This window comes from Arvicanthis niloticus, chromosome 1 (assembly GCF_011762505.2).
Source record: "Arvicanthis niloticus isolate mArvNil1 chromosome 1, mArvNil1.pat.X, whole genome shotgun sequence".
NCBI classification, from domain to species: domain Eukaryota; kingdom Metazoa; phylum Chordata; class Mammalia; order Rodentia; family Muridae; genus Arvicanthis; species Arvicanthis niloticus.
In genome coordinates, this window is record NC_047658.1 from 133542469 (window position 1) to 133558430 (window position 15962).

The 15962-nt window shown below is 41.9% G+C and overlaps 1 protein-coding gene across 17 annotated transcripts in view; it reads left to right on the forward strand.

Moving 5' to 3' along the window:
* LOC143435565 (uncharacterized) overlaps positions 1-15962 on the forward strand; it is a 274667-nt gene that overhangs the window by 19486 nt on the left and 239219 nt on the right. The window contains exons 3-4 of one of the 17 annotated variants that reach the window (XR_013105996.1): positions 7086-7269; positions 7755-8683. The exons of the other annotated variants lie outside the window; for them this stretch is intronic. The gene's annotated coding sequence lies outside the window, so the exon portion shown is untranslated. Of the gene's footprint in view, positions 1-7085; positions 7270-7754; positions 8684-15962 lie in introns of those variants that run through there. 17 annotated transcript variants of the gene reach the window in all.

Sequence of the window (15962 nt, forward strand, 5' to 3'; positions counted from 1 at the left end):
GTGGACAGCTGCTGGCATTGCGGACAATGCCACGCTGCAGTCTGAAAGGGATGTGCTGAATGGGCACTTACCAGCCTACCATGGGCAGCCTGGCAATTCTGACTGCCTAGTTGCTAGGTATTTCACCTAATAGGTGTTTCATAGGTGGGGCTTCCCCACTAGTTAGTCACCATCTTTTGGCTACAGGAAGAATATGATTGTTGAGCATCAGCGCAAAATCACAGAGAAGACATGAGAGGCTGAAAACCTTCAAGAGCCAAATAAATAATACAGATGGGAATGAGTGACAGGATTGTAAATCAGAGGACTCGGTGCCCACCTAGAGGCATTTGGTTTTTAAAAAATTGTTGGCTTTAAAGCTTCTCAGAATTAATTAATTGATTAATTAATTGTTAGAAAAACTAATCCATCAAGCAATCTGGCAAGACACATATGGAACCATACTCTGACTGTGTCTGTAGTCCTGGAAACCAGGGAATGGACATGCAAGATGCCAGGTGATGTCTGGGTACTCAGGAACCAAGGTCTGTCCACATTTTATTTAATCAGTCATTATGTATTAGTTCATCTTCTTCATATACTCACAGTATGTTTACTTTATTCGAGGTAGAAATTCCATATTGATGCAGAGGTTGGGAAAATACATATTAAACAAATGATTAGAAAGGCAGAGTTATATTTGAGATAAATCAGTGAAATATGAACATCCAGGCAACCATAAAAGAAATATAGTGTATTTCCATAAAACTCATGTGGATGTTAGTCATGTCATTGTTTTAGACACAACTGCGTATCTACTTAATGATGGGAATATATCACAAGAGGCATTCATTAGGCAACTTTTGCTATTGTGTGACTATCATATCATGATTTGTTCATACAAAGATGAAGATGGTTCAGACATGACCAGATGGTATAACCCTATGGGACCACTGCTGTTTATATGGCCTGTTGTTAACTGAAACACCTTGGTGTGGTGCTAAGAAAGAAAAAAATTCTTCAATTAAATTTAGAGGATAACTTTATGTGTTCTTATCATTGTGTTCTTATTGTGTTCTTATCATACATTGACTCCATTTTTGTGGAAAGAGTTTGTCCTAAACTTAACTGCTACATAGGGTTTTTTTTTTTTTGATATTTTATTTACATTTCAGATGTAATCCCCTTTCCCTATTTCCCACCCCCCCACAGGAACCCCTTTTCCCAACCCCCCTCCTTCTGCTTCTATGAGGATATGCCTCCACCCACCCTCCCACCTACCCACCCATGATTTCCCCCCACACTGGGGTGTCCAGCTTTTACTGGACCAAGGATTTCCTCACCCACCTATGCCTGACACTGTCATCCTCCCCTACATATACAGCTGAAGTCATGGGTCCCTCCCTATGTGCTCCCAGGCTGGTAGTTTAGACCCTGGGAACTCTGGTTGGTTGGTATTGTTGCTCTCCTCATGGGGCCGCAAACCCTTTCATCTCCTTCAGTCTTCTCTCTCACTTCTTCATTGGGAACCCCTTGATCAGTTCAATGGTTAGCTGTGAGCATCTGCCTCTGTACATTTCAGGTTCTGGCAGACCTTTAAGGAGACAGCTATATCATGTTCATAGCAGCCTTATTTATAATAGCCAGAAGCTGGAAAGAACCCAGATGTACTTCAACAGAGGAATGGATATAGAAAATGTGGTACATTTACACACTGGAGTATTACTCAGCTATTAAAAACAATAAATTCGTGAAATTGTTAGGCAAATGGATGGAACTAGAAAATATCATCCTGAGTGAGGTAACCCAATTACAAAAGAACACACATGATATGCACTCACTGATAATTGGATATTAGCCCAAAAACTCACAATATCCAAGATACAACTCACAGACCACATGAAGCTCATGAACAAAGAAGATCAAAGTGTGGATGCTTTTGCCCTTCTTAGAAGGAGTAACAAAATACTCATGGGAGCAAATATGAAGACAAAGTGTGGGACAGAAACTGAAGGAGGGGCCGCCTGGAGACTGTTCTACCTGGGTATCCATCCCATGTGCAGTCACCAAAGGTAGACGGTGATGTGGATGCCAGGAAGTGCATGCTGACAGGAGCCTGATATAGCTGCTACATAGTTTTTAAGAATCATCCTCATGCATGCATAAAAGGAAACCATAGCTTGAAGAAGGCATTGTAAAAGGCCTTTCCAATTTGAAAGCAAAGCTCCTTTGGAAAACTCTGACTCGAATTGATCAGTGACTGGTTTTCTGCAACCATTGAAATTTCTAGGGAAACAGCCCCATTTGAAGGCCTGGCTATCAGCTGTGAAAATTTCTTCCCAGGAGTCCCTAGTGGTTTTTAGAGATGCTGGTACTTTCTTGAACCTATGGACAGATAGCAACAACACTTTTCAGATGTCAGCTAGGACAAATATTCTTCCGGACATTGGTTTCAGGTAGTCTGTTTCCTGAAAAGGAAAGCCCTTCTTTACTTGTTGTGAAATAATGTACCAATGGTGGCATATATTCTTCTATACACTGGCAAGACTGGGGATGTCAGAGCACCCACCTGGGGGTGAGGCTTGAAGATGCCATTGTTAGATAGCCACATCTTGATTTTGGAGAACTAACTTTTTTCTTTTCTTTTCTTTTCTTTTCTTTTCTTTTCTTTTCTTTTCTTTTCTTTTCTTTTGTTTATCAGTGAAATATATTCACCCTGTGATCTAATTTGGCCTTTGGAGTGAGCAATTTCCCCTAGAAGAAGGTATTAGGAGTAGACTAGAAAACTAAGAAGTTATGTAGAAGGTAAGGAGGACATGCAGGCCTGACAACGGCAAGACTAGATTCCAGGGCAGATAGCTGGGTAACTCACTGGAGCACCAAGCTGCAGTCATCTGAAAAGTCTCTAGACTAAGCATGAAAAGTGGCCTTTGCAGTCTCAGGTTTACACAGTTGTGCTTATCCTCCTTAAGGTATGTAGGCGTGCCTGTTTCACCAAAGACAGGGTTTCTGAACATGAAATAGACTGATACCAACATTGGTCTGCTCATCTTGGGTATTTTTTTAATGTGTGCTTATGACTATATTGCAAACTGGCAGTGACAGTTTTTGAAATTCTCAAACACTTCATGTGTGAGGTAGTGACTCACAGGGTAGTGTGGTTCACAGGGTAGACCATGGAATGAGGTCTAAAGCTAAAATTCTTTTAGTAAACTCTCACCAGAAATAAAAGGCTGCCTTTTGTAATTACTGCCCAGCGAAAACCCAGAGAGAGACTGAAACTAGAGACTAACCAAGGATAGATCATGTCTTCTAAAACACCAATTTTGCTTGCCCAGAAGAAGCAAATGTTACAAAACACTTTAAAGTTTTTTAAAAAATGTTAATTAATAGAAAATGTAGCTCACTTCACACTAGGTAGAAATTTATCTGGTAAAAGAGGAGGCAGACTCTAGTCTTTCAGGCATGGACCTGTGTCTTGTTCTCCCTGAAGCAAGACTGGTACCCAGTGGAGGTTGGAGCCATGGGAAGGTCAATATTGCTGGACTATGAAGGAGGATCCAGGGAACACAGTGGGAGACTGGCCCAGTACCACACAATCTTGGGTAACAATTTGCTCTTTATTTGAAGATAATTATACAGTTAGTAAAGGGATTTGCAGGGAAAACAACATGGTAACATTAGCATTTCTCCCCTGGTTGCAAAGCAGATGGGCTGTTGTGGGGAGCAAGGCAAAGGTCTTCATTTATGCAGCAACCTAGATTTCAGACACCCACAAGCCTGCTTGCAGGTGCATCTTAGAAAGGTCCCTGTGGAGATAATCGAGATTCACATGGCACTTGGAGATTTTAGGGAACTGAAATCAACAAGCTATACCAATAATAAAGACCTAGAAGCTACCAGGGCCCAGTGAAATGAAGCTATCATTTGCTTACTTTGTTTCTTTCTCCTTTTTTTTTTTTTTTTTTTTGATAAATGAATAAGAAAAAAAAAAACCAACAAAATTAGAAGGAGTGTCAAAGAAAAATAAATGTTCCTTTTCAAGTGAGAAGAGATTAGCTCAGCCTGTACCAGGTGACTGACCGAGATGAGAACACAAAAAGAACTGAAGTCGTGGATCAAGATGGGTGAAAGTTGATAGCGATCACTTCCTTTAGTTGGCGAGTCCTTGGGTTCTTTTGAACATCACTCAGTGACTAGCGTTCCTTGACTAGACCTGATGACCAAGGCAGGGTTTTATTTGCATGCTCCAAGAGGGTTTAACTAACTAGTAATTCTACTTAATGCACATATGCATATAGCACTCGACACAGTACTATGTGCAAAGTATCATTTAATTCTGTATTTGTGTAGGTACATCAGTGCAGACGTGTGTGTGTGTGTGTATGTGTGTGTGTGTGTGTGCGCGCGCACGCGCGCGCATGTGGGTGTGTGCATGTATGCATATACACTCTTGTGGAGGCCAGAGGCTGTCAATCTGATATCTTCCTCAGTTGCTTCTCAACCTTATTTTCTGGTACAGAGTCTCTCATCATCCTGAAGCTCATTGATTGGCTGGCCTGGCTGGTCTGCAAGCACCAGGAATCCTCTGATCTCTGCCTCTCCAGAACTGGGATTACAGGAGTACAGCAGGATGCCTGGCTTTTTACATACGTGCTACGGAGATGCACGCATGCCTTCATCCTTAGACAGAGGACATTTTACATACTGAGTCATTTTCTCAGGTCTTTCTTTCAATTCTTAAACAAAACTCGTTTGATATAAACACATGATACCTATTTTGAGTTCTTTACCTAAGCATTCCAATGAGATAAAGATTATTGAATGACACTGCTGAAAGTTAATGTTGTCCTAGCACTTGCTATGGGCTAGAAACTCGTTTATTCCTCCTCACAGAAGCAGGCGACTCACTGACAGGACATTTTTACACATTGGGAAATTGAAGCTCAGGGAAGTTAAGGATCTTCTCCAAGGCCTCCCAGCCTGGCTAAGCCACTGTTCACATCGCACTTTTCAGTCAATGCTGTTTGAAAAGTCAACTGATGAGATATCATATGATATAGTCATATATATGCTCTTTTTCTTTTCAACATTTTCACAAACCTCGGTATCTGGGTCAGCCCGATATAAAAATATGGGAGATTTTTGAAATCAAATCCTACTTTATGGTACCAGATGAGTTAAGTTTAAAAGCAACCAGATGTTCACAAAGCATGTGAAACTCAGATTCACCCTGTCCATGATGGCATTTGGAACATATGCATAACTCTTTTCAAATATGATTTTTATCTAAATGGTATCCCTTAAAACTTCATCTTAACACCCCAAATGATCCCCAGCTGTTAGGGTAGATGGGCCCTGCTGGGTTTGTTTCCCAACAGGACATATATTCCACCATAAATATTCATAATGCCATGCTCTTGATACCCATGGACAGTCAGGGTCCATTTAGTGAGCTCCCCTCAGCTGGGATTAGCATCTTTCATCTATTACCTGGCTTCTGAATTACAGCTCAGCTTTGCCTTGCTCTGCATTTTCTGTACTTCTGCAGCTATCTGAGAAGCCTGAAGAAAACATGAACTGTTAAAAGAAATGTCTAATCCCAGGAAGTTGGCCCAGGGAGTATACAAAATCAATTTTTTAAGATACAGTATCTTATTCAAACTCTACACCAGACCAGAGTGAAACTACTGTTTTCTTACTTTGCCAGGGTATCTAAGCAACAACAAGGCCTCTGTAAGAGGCCCAAGGATTTAGTTTGGGGTCAGAAGTGGGTATGCAGGAGAGAAGTAAAGGGGTGCTCTTAGCACAGACAGCGCATTCCAGGCTAGGAAGAGGACGCCTTCTCCCATGATTTATGTTTGACTATGTTTAGAGCTCAGGAAATAGCAGCACATTTGTTTTGTTTTAAGGAGGACACAATTTGGGTGTTGAGGGGAGTCAGGAGAAGTGGGAAATTTCTGATCTCCCATTTTGTGTTCTTCGAAGAAAATTATTATTTACATAAACCGTATTTATTACATACCATATGCATTCCAAAAGGCTTCTGACCTCATATAAACCCAAATCCAGAGAATCTGAGAAGTTGGCAAGTCAATGTGAAACAAAGAGTTGATCTTTGACTTAGAAGTGGGTCCTTATGTTAGTTTGGCACTAGTCAATTGTATTTGTATATAATATTTACATTTGCATTTGTGAAATAGGAGGAGCTGTCAGCCATAACGGCTTCTTGTGAAGCAATATCAGAAGTATCGGTAGAATCCTAAGCATAGACCTAAGTAAGGATGGAGGCCCTTCTCCCCTCCACGGAGATCGGGAGAAGAAATGAATGGCAGAGAGTGAAGGGAGGCTGAAGTTTTTAATTTTCTCATCACCATGATAAACAAGGGAAGAGAGGTTTATTGTGATTCGTGGAGTTTACCCAATTATGGTGGGAAACGCATGGCAATAAGAGCTGGAGGCTGCCAGTCACATGGCAGACAGATCGAAGAACTTGGGCTATAAAGTGCAGAATGGGGCTAGAACCTTCAAAGCCTATTTGTAAGGACCTGTTGTAGCCAAAAGGGTCCTACATTTCAAATGTCCAAAACCTTTCTCAACAGTGGCTACTTCTGGGGGACAAGTGTTTGAACACATGAGCCTTTGGGGAATAATTCACAAGCAGACCACAACAGTGGCCCTCATGGAGCTGAGTGCAGTGGTCATCTTTCTTATGTCATATTCAGCAGCAGCAAGGCTTGGCCGTGCAGCTCTACAAAGGTTTCTGCCATACTGAGTGTGACTTGCACAAATCACCTAACCTTTCTGAACTCTGATTTCTATCAATAGTAAGACCTGTCACATAAGATGTTGGCAGGGAGAAAATGGGACTTGGCTTACTTCAGTGTTGGTACAATAAACTCAATTTGATCAGCGTTATGAGTGTTTCCTAGAGATATGGCTAACGGGTAACACTAGATCTCCATCACATGTACACAACCACAGATGCTTAATTTCACCAAGCTGGAAGGTATTTGGGTGGAACTTTGCCAATTGTGTTGAGTGTTCACTGAGTGTAGAGACCATCACTGAGGAATTAGAAGGTTTTTCTTTTTATGTCTTGTTAGTGCCCATATTTTCAAGGATAATCATCGAGTTTCTGAGAGATGAATACGTCTGGAAGGTGCGTCTGTACATTCAAAGACATGTGCGTGGAAAAGTCATTCTTTTAGGTATTAAATGGCACTTACTGTATTCAGTGCTTGGTGTTGCTTCTAATTCCAGTTCATCAGTATGATTGTCAACTACCAGGTAAGAGCTCTCTTTTATTTCAATACCAGGTGTCCTCAAATGTTCTGTGTAATTTTCAAATGTGTTTGAGTGCATTTCAAATATTTTTTCAACTTTCTGTGTTTCTAGTTACTTCACATTAGTCCTCCGCGGGCTTTATTTGTGGTTGTACCACCTTGGAGTCCGTCCTGGTGGGTTAGTGAGCACTGCTTAGATACACCCACTGTCATATTTCTGACCGTCATTTTGATTTGATTATAATTAATTTAGCTGAGAGTTAAGAATAATTTTTCAAGTGGCTGTACATAGCATCTTGGTGCTTCTGGCAGCAAGGGATGGACATCCTGCAGCCTTTCCCTGCACACTGCCACACTGTCACTTCTTTACCTCAGTAGTTATTTAGAGGGAAGGAGAAATGCTGCCATGTGGCCTCTTGGTTGAGAGTTGGAACAAAAGTTGAATTCTTGGGAAAATCTGGACCTGAGAAGAGCTTTTTTCTTTCCAAGGTCAGAAAGCAGAGTGTGACACGATGGCAAGGTGACAGTATCCTCAGATGTGCTCAGAATTCAGCACTGGCATGGCCTGGCTGGAGGGGAATCTGTGTGTCAGCCAGTACTTCACGAATTTCACCCTGACACCACTGTGGGAAGGTCTTCAGAAAGCCTCTCTTGTCGACATGCTCAGGAACAGGAGAGGGAGATTTGGATAGAAATAGTGGCTGTGGCTGATAAAATGGTTTCGTGTTGGACCTGGAAAGCACTGAGGGACCTTGAGGAAGTTTCTCAGCTCTTCATGAATACGATGACAGTGGATACAGGCAGCTGGAACTATTGTAACATGGGCTTTTCAGTTCCCTTTTGTGAGCCTAATTTTTAGTAACAAAACTCATCTTGGTGGGAAGTGTGGTCTGTATTGCCATTAACATTTCTGGAGTAACCAGTTAGCCAGAAGTGAATTCTGGGGTCAGATTATAGAGTCGATAACCCCAAACACATTTCCTTACTTTATTTGGAATTAATTGGGATGGGGGAGACAAAGAAGGTGAACATAGCTTTTTGGATTATATTAGATTTGTGTTTGACTTTATTTCTTAAAGACTTCAAATAATGAAACAAATTATTCTTATAATGTACTGTGAGTTGGTGATCTGAATGCCGTGCCAAAATGTATCTGTTAGTTAAAATGTGTCTAGTTTAAAAAACTATTCCTATCTGTTCATTTTTCAAACAGTATAATTGTTAGAAAAAAATGAGAGGGCACATGCAAATACCCAGCACAGGGAGCCTACATAATTAGTACTTCACTATGTCTATTTGCCATGAAGGACATTGCTTTATATTTCGAGTACAGGCAGGATGTCAGGAGAGGGCATTGTGCTCTTAACATGAAAACCTTCTTTGATAAGATTTGGGTGGCAGTGTCTGGCTAAACAGGAAACTCTGAACATATGTTACAAATAAATTAATGCACTGTGCTGAATTTGGCATCCATGTGTCTAAGAACTTTTCTGCCCTAAGACCCTTCTTCTGGAAACCACTCCCACTTATGACCTTTGATGATGAAAATGCTCAGGAAGCCCTGTTATTCCATGACTCATTCTCATGTTTGAAGAAGGCTTGATGAGGAATGGTCACATGACCAAAATTGGGCCAATCGCTCCATTTCTCTGGGGGCTTAACTTGGAGCCAGCTGAAGGGATGGAAAATGCCAGTCTCTCTGTCTCCCCGCCAACCAATACTCCAAGGCAAGTGTTTGAGTACAGCATTGTATTAAAGGGAAGATATCAGTGAACATCAGTTGGGGTGTAGCACAGTGGGAAAGGAGGAAGAAGATCACAAAAAGACTCACCTACCTCATCAACCAAGGAACCATTTTGGAACACAGTTCTGTTACAGAGACTGGAGTAGCCAGTGTGGAATGTGTGCTAAGTTATTCCAAGGAAGTTGAGGTATTTGTTGGTCAACTGAGGATGGTTATTGGCTAAAAGCAAGTCCCTGGAGAGGCTAATTTACATGTCTTTCTTGTGGACTGAGAAGACCAAAATGCCAGGGATGGCACTGGGGAAAAGAGCTACAAGTGGTGGCAGGACACACTGGGCTGGTTGTATGAAATTTCTAAGGGCTGCAGAGGAGCGAGGAGCGCTACGACCGAGTCATTTATACAGAAGGCTAAGCATGAAGTCTTAGATCTTGTGGTAGCCAATGAACAGGAGAAGGCTGGTCTCCAGGTAGAGGTAAAGGGTGTAGTAAGCATGCAGAGACCGAGAGAGAAGAGAGGGCACATGGCTTTGAAAATGATGTAAGAAGAGTCTGTCAGGGAGACACTCCATTCTTGCCAGTCTCTGTTATATTCTACTTTTCTGTTAGTAGATGACAGAAAAATATCTGATTGTCCCTTTCCACTTTGCTAACTTGAGTATCAGTCACTCTTTTGATGTGACAGAATGTATTTTTCAAAAGTGGCCACAGCAATATTTTCAGGCTGATCTGTTTTTGTGACCTTATGAGTTCACAGTCTGGGATGGGCTTATTTACCTTCTTTCTGGTGGTTTGTAGCCTTTAGAACTATGTTTGAGGGAACATGATGAAAGAGATACTGTGTACCTTTCATTTTTTCTGTTGTTTGTTAGTAGTGTCTTGATTCAAACCCCGGGCCTTGTGCATTGTAGGCAAGTGCTCTTCCACCGAGCTATATACTCCAGGCCCTGTTGTATGAATTCTAATGCTAACTCACGGAAGGCCTGGCTTCTATCTGGCTCTGTCTTAGACCTCCTATCCTTAGAATATAGCCACCATGTTGTGAGGAAGTTCTGCACTTTAGAGAGACAGAGAACACATGCCTGGCAGAGTTCCAGCTGAGGTCCTCACCAGCAGACCATCAATTCCTGCATGTGTAAATGAACCAGCTTGGTCATTGTCACACCTTCTATCCTGGGCTACTTGCTAACACTATGGGAACCCAATTTGCAGATTTGAAATCAAAACAAATCCTGTTTCTTTTTTCTTTTAAGTGAGTAAGGCTTAGGGGTTGCCTGTTACACAGCCCCCAATCAACAAGTAACTAGAATGTAGGTAAAGTAACAATGTGGGTTTATATAATGCCTTGCCAGTGTTTTGGGGTAGCATCAGTGCATAGTTAGGTAGAACTAGGTATTAGCAGTTTAGTTTCTTTTCTCTCCTCTAGGCACATCAACACTATTTTAGTTCCCCAGAAGGACTTTTGTGACCCTCCATGGCTGGTAGCCCTGAACCCAGATCAGCAAACCCTCACTCCAGTTGAGGATACTATATCACCATCACACACTCTGCACACTGGTGAGAGAGATGTGCAGCATGGCCTGCCATTGCTGTGTCAAAGTCCATCAGTACCTATGCTTTTTACACAGTTTCATTTACTTTCTGCCTAGATCTTGGATATCTGAGTGCCACCTGTCCCTTATGGATGAAGGATCAGAAATTCAGGAGGTTCAGATCACTTGCTCAAGGTGGCAGAGTCAACTAACAGAATTGGAACTCCTAACCATCTGATGTCAACCCTAGATGCTCTCTCTGGGGTCCTCATCTTGGTTTCCTGGCCTTCAAGAGATTTGGCCTGCCTCTCACCCTCATTCCATGTTGTGCCTCTTTTGTGGTCTCTCATCTAAAGGCAGATTCATGATCAGCTGGCTTTTTTGTGGTGGTGAAAAAGTGTTTTCTGTCACATTGGCATGGTACCACAACTCACACTTATGTTTTTGGTTTATGAGAAAATACTTTGAGAGAATAAAAAATACTATAGCATCATAAATCGGTATATACCACATATATACCATATGTTGTGTGTATGCACATGTGTAATAGTGTATATGTGTTCTATAACTATATAAGTAAGATTCTACATATAGGTTATATATAAAATTATTTGATATAAAATTATATATAATTTTATTCATGCCTATTTAATTATATGAAATATATACTTGTATCATATATAAGAGAATTTATACCATTTACCTGTGGTACTTTATTATAATAAATAATATAGGGCTTTTATATCATAAAATTATCATTATTCATTTTTCCTATCCAACATTTATTGACTGTTTAACTTTCTTTTTTTTTCTCTTCTTTCTAACTCTCTTTATTCCCCTCCCTCATATTCCATCTTTGTCTTTGTGTCTTGGAAGTGTTCCTTGGGGCCTTGTGCATGCTATGTAGGCATGAGCCCACAAATCTACCTCTCCAGCCCAACTATTTGATTTTGAAACCTTGATCAGTCTTGAACCAATAATAACAGAAAAGTCAAAGAGAGCTCACTATCCCTTTTCCAACTTTCTGCTAAAGTTGGCATTGTACACATGAAGTTAACATTGGTGTAGACCATTACTTAAAATACACACCATGTCTAAATTTTATTCATTTTCTACTAACGTCCCCTTTCTGCTCCAGGATCTAATCCACTATACCACATTGCTTTTGACCATTGAGTTGTCTTAGTTTTATATAGTACATGACAAAATACATTTTTTGTCTTCCCTTATTTTTCAACTGGTGAAACATACTTTCTAGGCAGTTTTGAAGGATGAGTCTTAGTTGGGATTGCCACTTGCACTTTCATGGGTAGAATGAGATTATGGTTTTTCTGGAAGAAGTGCTATAGAAGTGAGAACTTCCCTGCCCTTTCACAGCACCACAGCCAGGGCACATGGCCTTGACATGGCTCACCTCTGACGATGTTGACCTCGATGGCCTGGTTGAGGTACTACCAGGTTTCCTCAGACGCCAGTCACTGTCTTTGCTATCTCATGTACTATTACTGTGAGTCACTAAATCCAGCCTATTTTCCAGGAGAAAGCGATTAAGTTCTACCTCCTAGAGAGAGGAGTATGACAGACTGGCCTTTATGTGGCAGTGGAGGAAGTGTTACCACGGTGGAGTGATCTACAGATACATGGGCATTGAAAAGCCTTAGGCTTACAGAAACACTCCCAGGCACTCAGTCCTGAGTCACCTATACCTTTGATTTCTTCATCATGGGAAACCAGTAATAATCCTTATGTAAATACCCATGTGTTGAGCAGTGTGGTATCTTTGTGTAAGTGTATGTGTGTGCTTATGAATATATGTGTACAAGGATGTATGTATAGAGGCAAGAGATCAATATCAAGGCTCTTCCTCAACTACTTTCCACCTTATTACTTTTTTGAGACAGGGTCTCTCCCAGAATTTGGGGCTCACTGATAGAGCTGGATTAGCTGGCCTGGAAGCTCCAGGTCTCTGCCTATTTTCTGTACTGAGATTATTTTGTTCTTTTTTTCAGAGCTGAGGACCGAACCCCAGGGCCTTGCGCTTGCTAGGTCAGCGCTCTACCACCACTGAGCTAAATCCCCAACCCTGAGATTATAGGTATATGTCACCATACCTGTCTGTCTGTCTGTCTTCCTTCCTTCCTTCCTTCCTTCCTTCCTTTCTTTCTTCCTTCCTTTCTTCCTTCCTCCCCCTCCCCCCCTCCTCCCCTCCCCTCTTCCTCCTCCTCCTCTTCCTCCTCCTCCTCTTCCTCCTCCTCCTCTTCCTCCCCCTCCTCCTCCTCCTCCTCCTCCTCCTCCTCCTCCTCCTCCTCCTCCTCCTCCTCCTCCTCCTCTTCTTCTTCTTCTTCTTCTTCTTCTTCTTCTTCTTCTTCTTCTTCTTCTTCTTCTTCTTCTTCTTCTTCTTCTATTCCCCCTCCCCCTCCTCTTCCTCCTTTGATGTGGGTTCTGGGGATCTGAGGATCATCTGATCAACTCTTCATGCTTGGCAGCAAGCACTTTCCTCACAGATCCATCCCTCCAGATCTACGGTTGACACCTCACCATCTTGACAAAAACTATCTATGAGAGAATCTTTACAGTTCTCATTTTACAGGCTAAAACCAGCTGTGATTACCAGGGAAGAAGATGCCTATCCCAAGGCAACAGTGAGCAAGCTTAGAATTTGAACTTAAGGCTCTTTGATTGTGAAATGCAAACCTGCTAAATGTTTACATGTTGCCTGATTAAAATTGGGCAGGAGAAAAATAGTTTCAAAGATTGGACTAGGTATATATTTTTTTTTCTTTTTAAGAAATCACACACAATCACTAAGGATTGAAGATGACAGGCACTCTGCTTGGGTAAACAGCCAGTGCCACTTCAAGTCAATCAAAACCTCAGATGCCCTCACATGGATGCGGGGAGACAGTAGATAAACCTGAGCTCTTCTAGGCTGAGTCCCAGCAAGGACTCTTTCTTGGCATCCTAAATGTGCTGTGTTACTTTATCTCATAGCTATCATATGTATCACTTCCCCTCCCCGCCCTGTCTCACAGAGGAAAGAGAGGATGAGATTTCCCAGGTTAGCTGTCAATATCACAGAGTGGAAAAACCAAACTCAGCACACAACTGACGTTCCAAGTAATAACCAAAAGTCAATGCCGGATGAGAGGGAAATTGGTAGAAACCAACCCTGAAGGGGATGTTGCTCATACTGGGAGATGACAGGGAGACTATGATGCTGTGTGAATGTGACTTCATTTTCACTCTGTGACATTTCACTTCACTTCATGCTATGGATACTTCAAGTTGCTTGTTATTTGTAGACATCCATAGTGAACACTCTGAGATGATGCCTTGATCTTGTATGGACAGCTCTACCCACCTCCCCACAGAAACACTCTGTGTTCATACTATAGTGTTCCTTGGCTTTGGGGTAGGGTGTATCACTCCTTTTGTCATTTTGTGTGACATGAAGATATCATCTGAAGCTTAACTACTTTCAAATGGCCAAGGACCATGTGGTATTGATGGCTAGAAACCCTAACAAGGGTGTTGTACAAGTATGGAAACCTTGCCTCTGGAGGAGTGAGTGGAATGCGGAGGCTCAGAGTCTCTCTCACCTTGTCTTCTTACCAGTCTGGACAGTCCTTCTATGACATGACAGCATCATGCCTGATATGCCCGTTTCACCAGAGAACTCCAAGCCTCCACTCTGAATCACAGGCAAGAAAGCCTAATGATGCTCTTCTGTTTTTTTTTTTCTTTGTTACTTAGTTTAAAATGCCATTCATTTTAAAAATTGATAGCCATTGAGTGACATGGCAAACCCCCGAGCTGTCCCAGCCTGGCCAGGTCTATCCTGTGAGCTGCTCAGACTGCCGCTGGAAGAAAAGTTGAGTGGCTAGACATGTTGTCAGCCACCCTTCAGAGCAAGTCTTGTCTTATGGCTGCTTTTGAGCGTCCCTGAGCTGCTGACGTTCCATGCAGACTGGTGGCTGCCAATCTGTCAACGATGCACAGGCCTTTCAGTTTAGCCATGGTGAGGTGTGTGTAACTGAGCCCAGAGGACAAACACATGAAGCTATGTGTGTCTGTGCTCTCCTAGACTCCCAGCCACACCTCCCCCCTCCTTCCCTGACTTAATTCTGAGATTTGAAAGTGAAAACAGAACCCCTCCCCCAGCCCTCTTTCTTTCTTCTCCTTAATCCTGAGTGAAGGATTACTGTCTGTCAGCCTTTCTTCCCCAGTGTAAACAACACCAGCCTTTTCATTTTAAGCCTTGACTTGGGGGACAAACCAGTTCTCATTTGCACTTTCAGGCTGGTTTGGAAAGTGTTATTAGACTTCAGGTTACACTCAGCAAGCCTGTGCCCAGTGGGTTGAAAGGGTACACAGGGCTCGCCCCGTTTCTCAGCTCTGAGCTCATTGATTTTCTACAGCTTCTTTTGTTACTGCTGAGATGGGGGCAGGGAAGACTTGGATTAATAAAGGCATGAAATAAAATACATGTGTAAAGTGCAGTAAATAACAAGCCAGGGTGTGGGTTGAGGAGCGCAGAGTTGAGGAAGCTTGTTGTAGAAAAGTTGAAGTCTCTGTGGTCCCAGTTGCGGTTCATTTGGGAAACTGTGGTGTAGACACTTCAAGCAATTCACGGAGGACATTTGGTGATGGATTTCCAAGTGAAAAGTCATGCGTGAGAAATTAATTTCCAGGTGTGCGTGGCCATTTCATTTGAATGCTTTTTCCACTGGCTAATGTTGCCATAGGCAAACTTTTTCTGTAATGAATGCATCTTTGGTGTCTGTCACTCAGTGAGGTGATCTGGATTCAGTGGAGCCTGGAGTACAACACTCACTTGTTGAGAGCAAAGGCTCTCTTGAAAGATTTTTTAAAAATTTAATTTAATTTAATTAATTAATTTATTTATTTGGTCTCGAAGGCAAGAGGCATTAAAATTATTAAGAAAAATGTCAAGCAACTTGGTGATAATCATGCATTGCAGAAATAATGATTAACTGGAAATGGAAAACATGTCATTGTTTATATCTAAAGAACTTTGATGAGAACATATGACAAGGGGTGGTAGGTCACTTGGTCTCCTGGTGGCACGGAGTTTGGTTATCTGTGCTACTGTAAAGCAGTGATAGTGAGTCTATGCTCTGATGGAGTTGTACCAAGACATAAGGGCAGGATCCTAGACTCTGGTGCTAAGCATGTACCTGGTGATGTCCAAATCGGGTGGTCAAGCCCTCATACCATCCATACATGTTAAACTAGTGAGCTGACTTGGATAACTTTTATTACTTTTTTATTTATAAAATCTATCTGGTTCCTCATCACAAACTTGAGTATGAATCAAAAGCAGAACACACCGAGCAAATTGTTTTTAATTGTTGGAAACACTGGGGTTCTAGGTTCTAGGGGAGACTATAGGTTCTACTGTTCA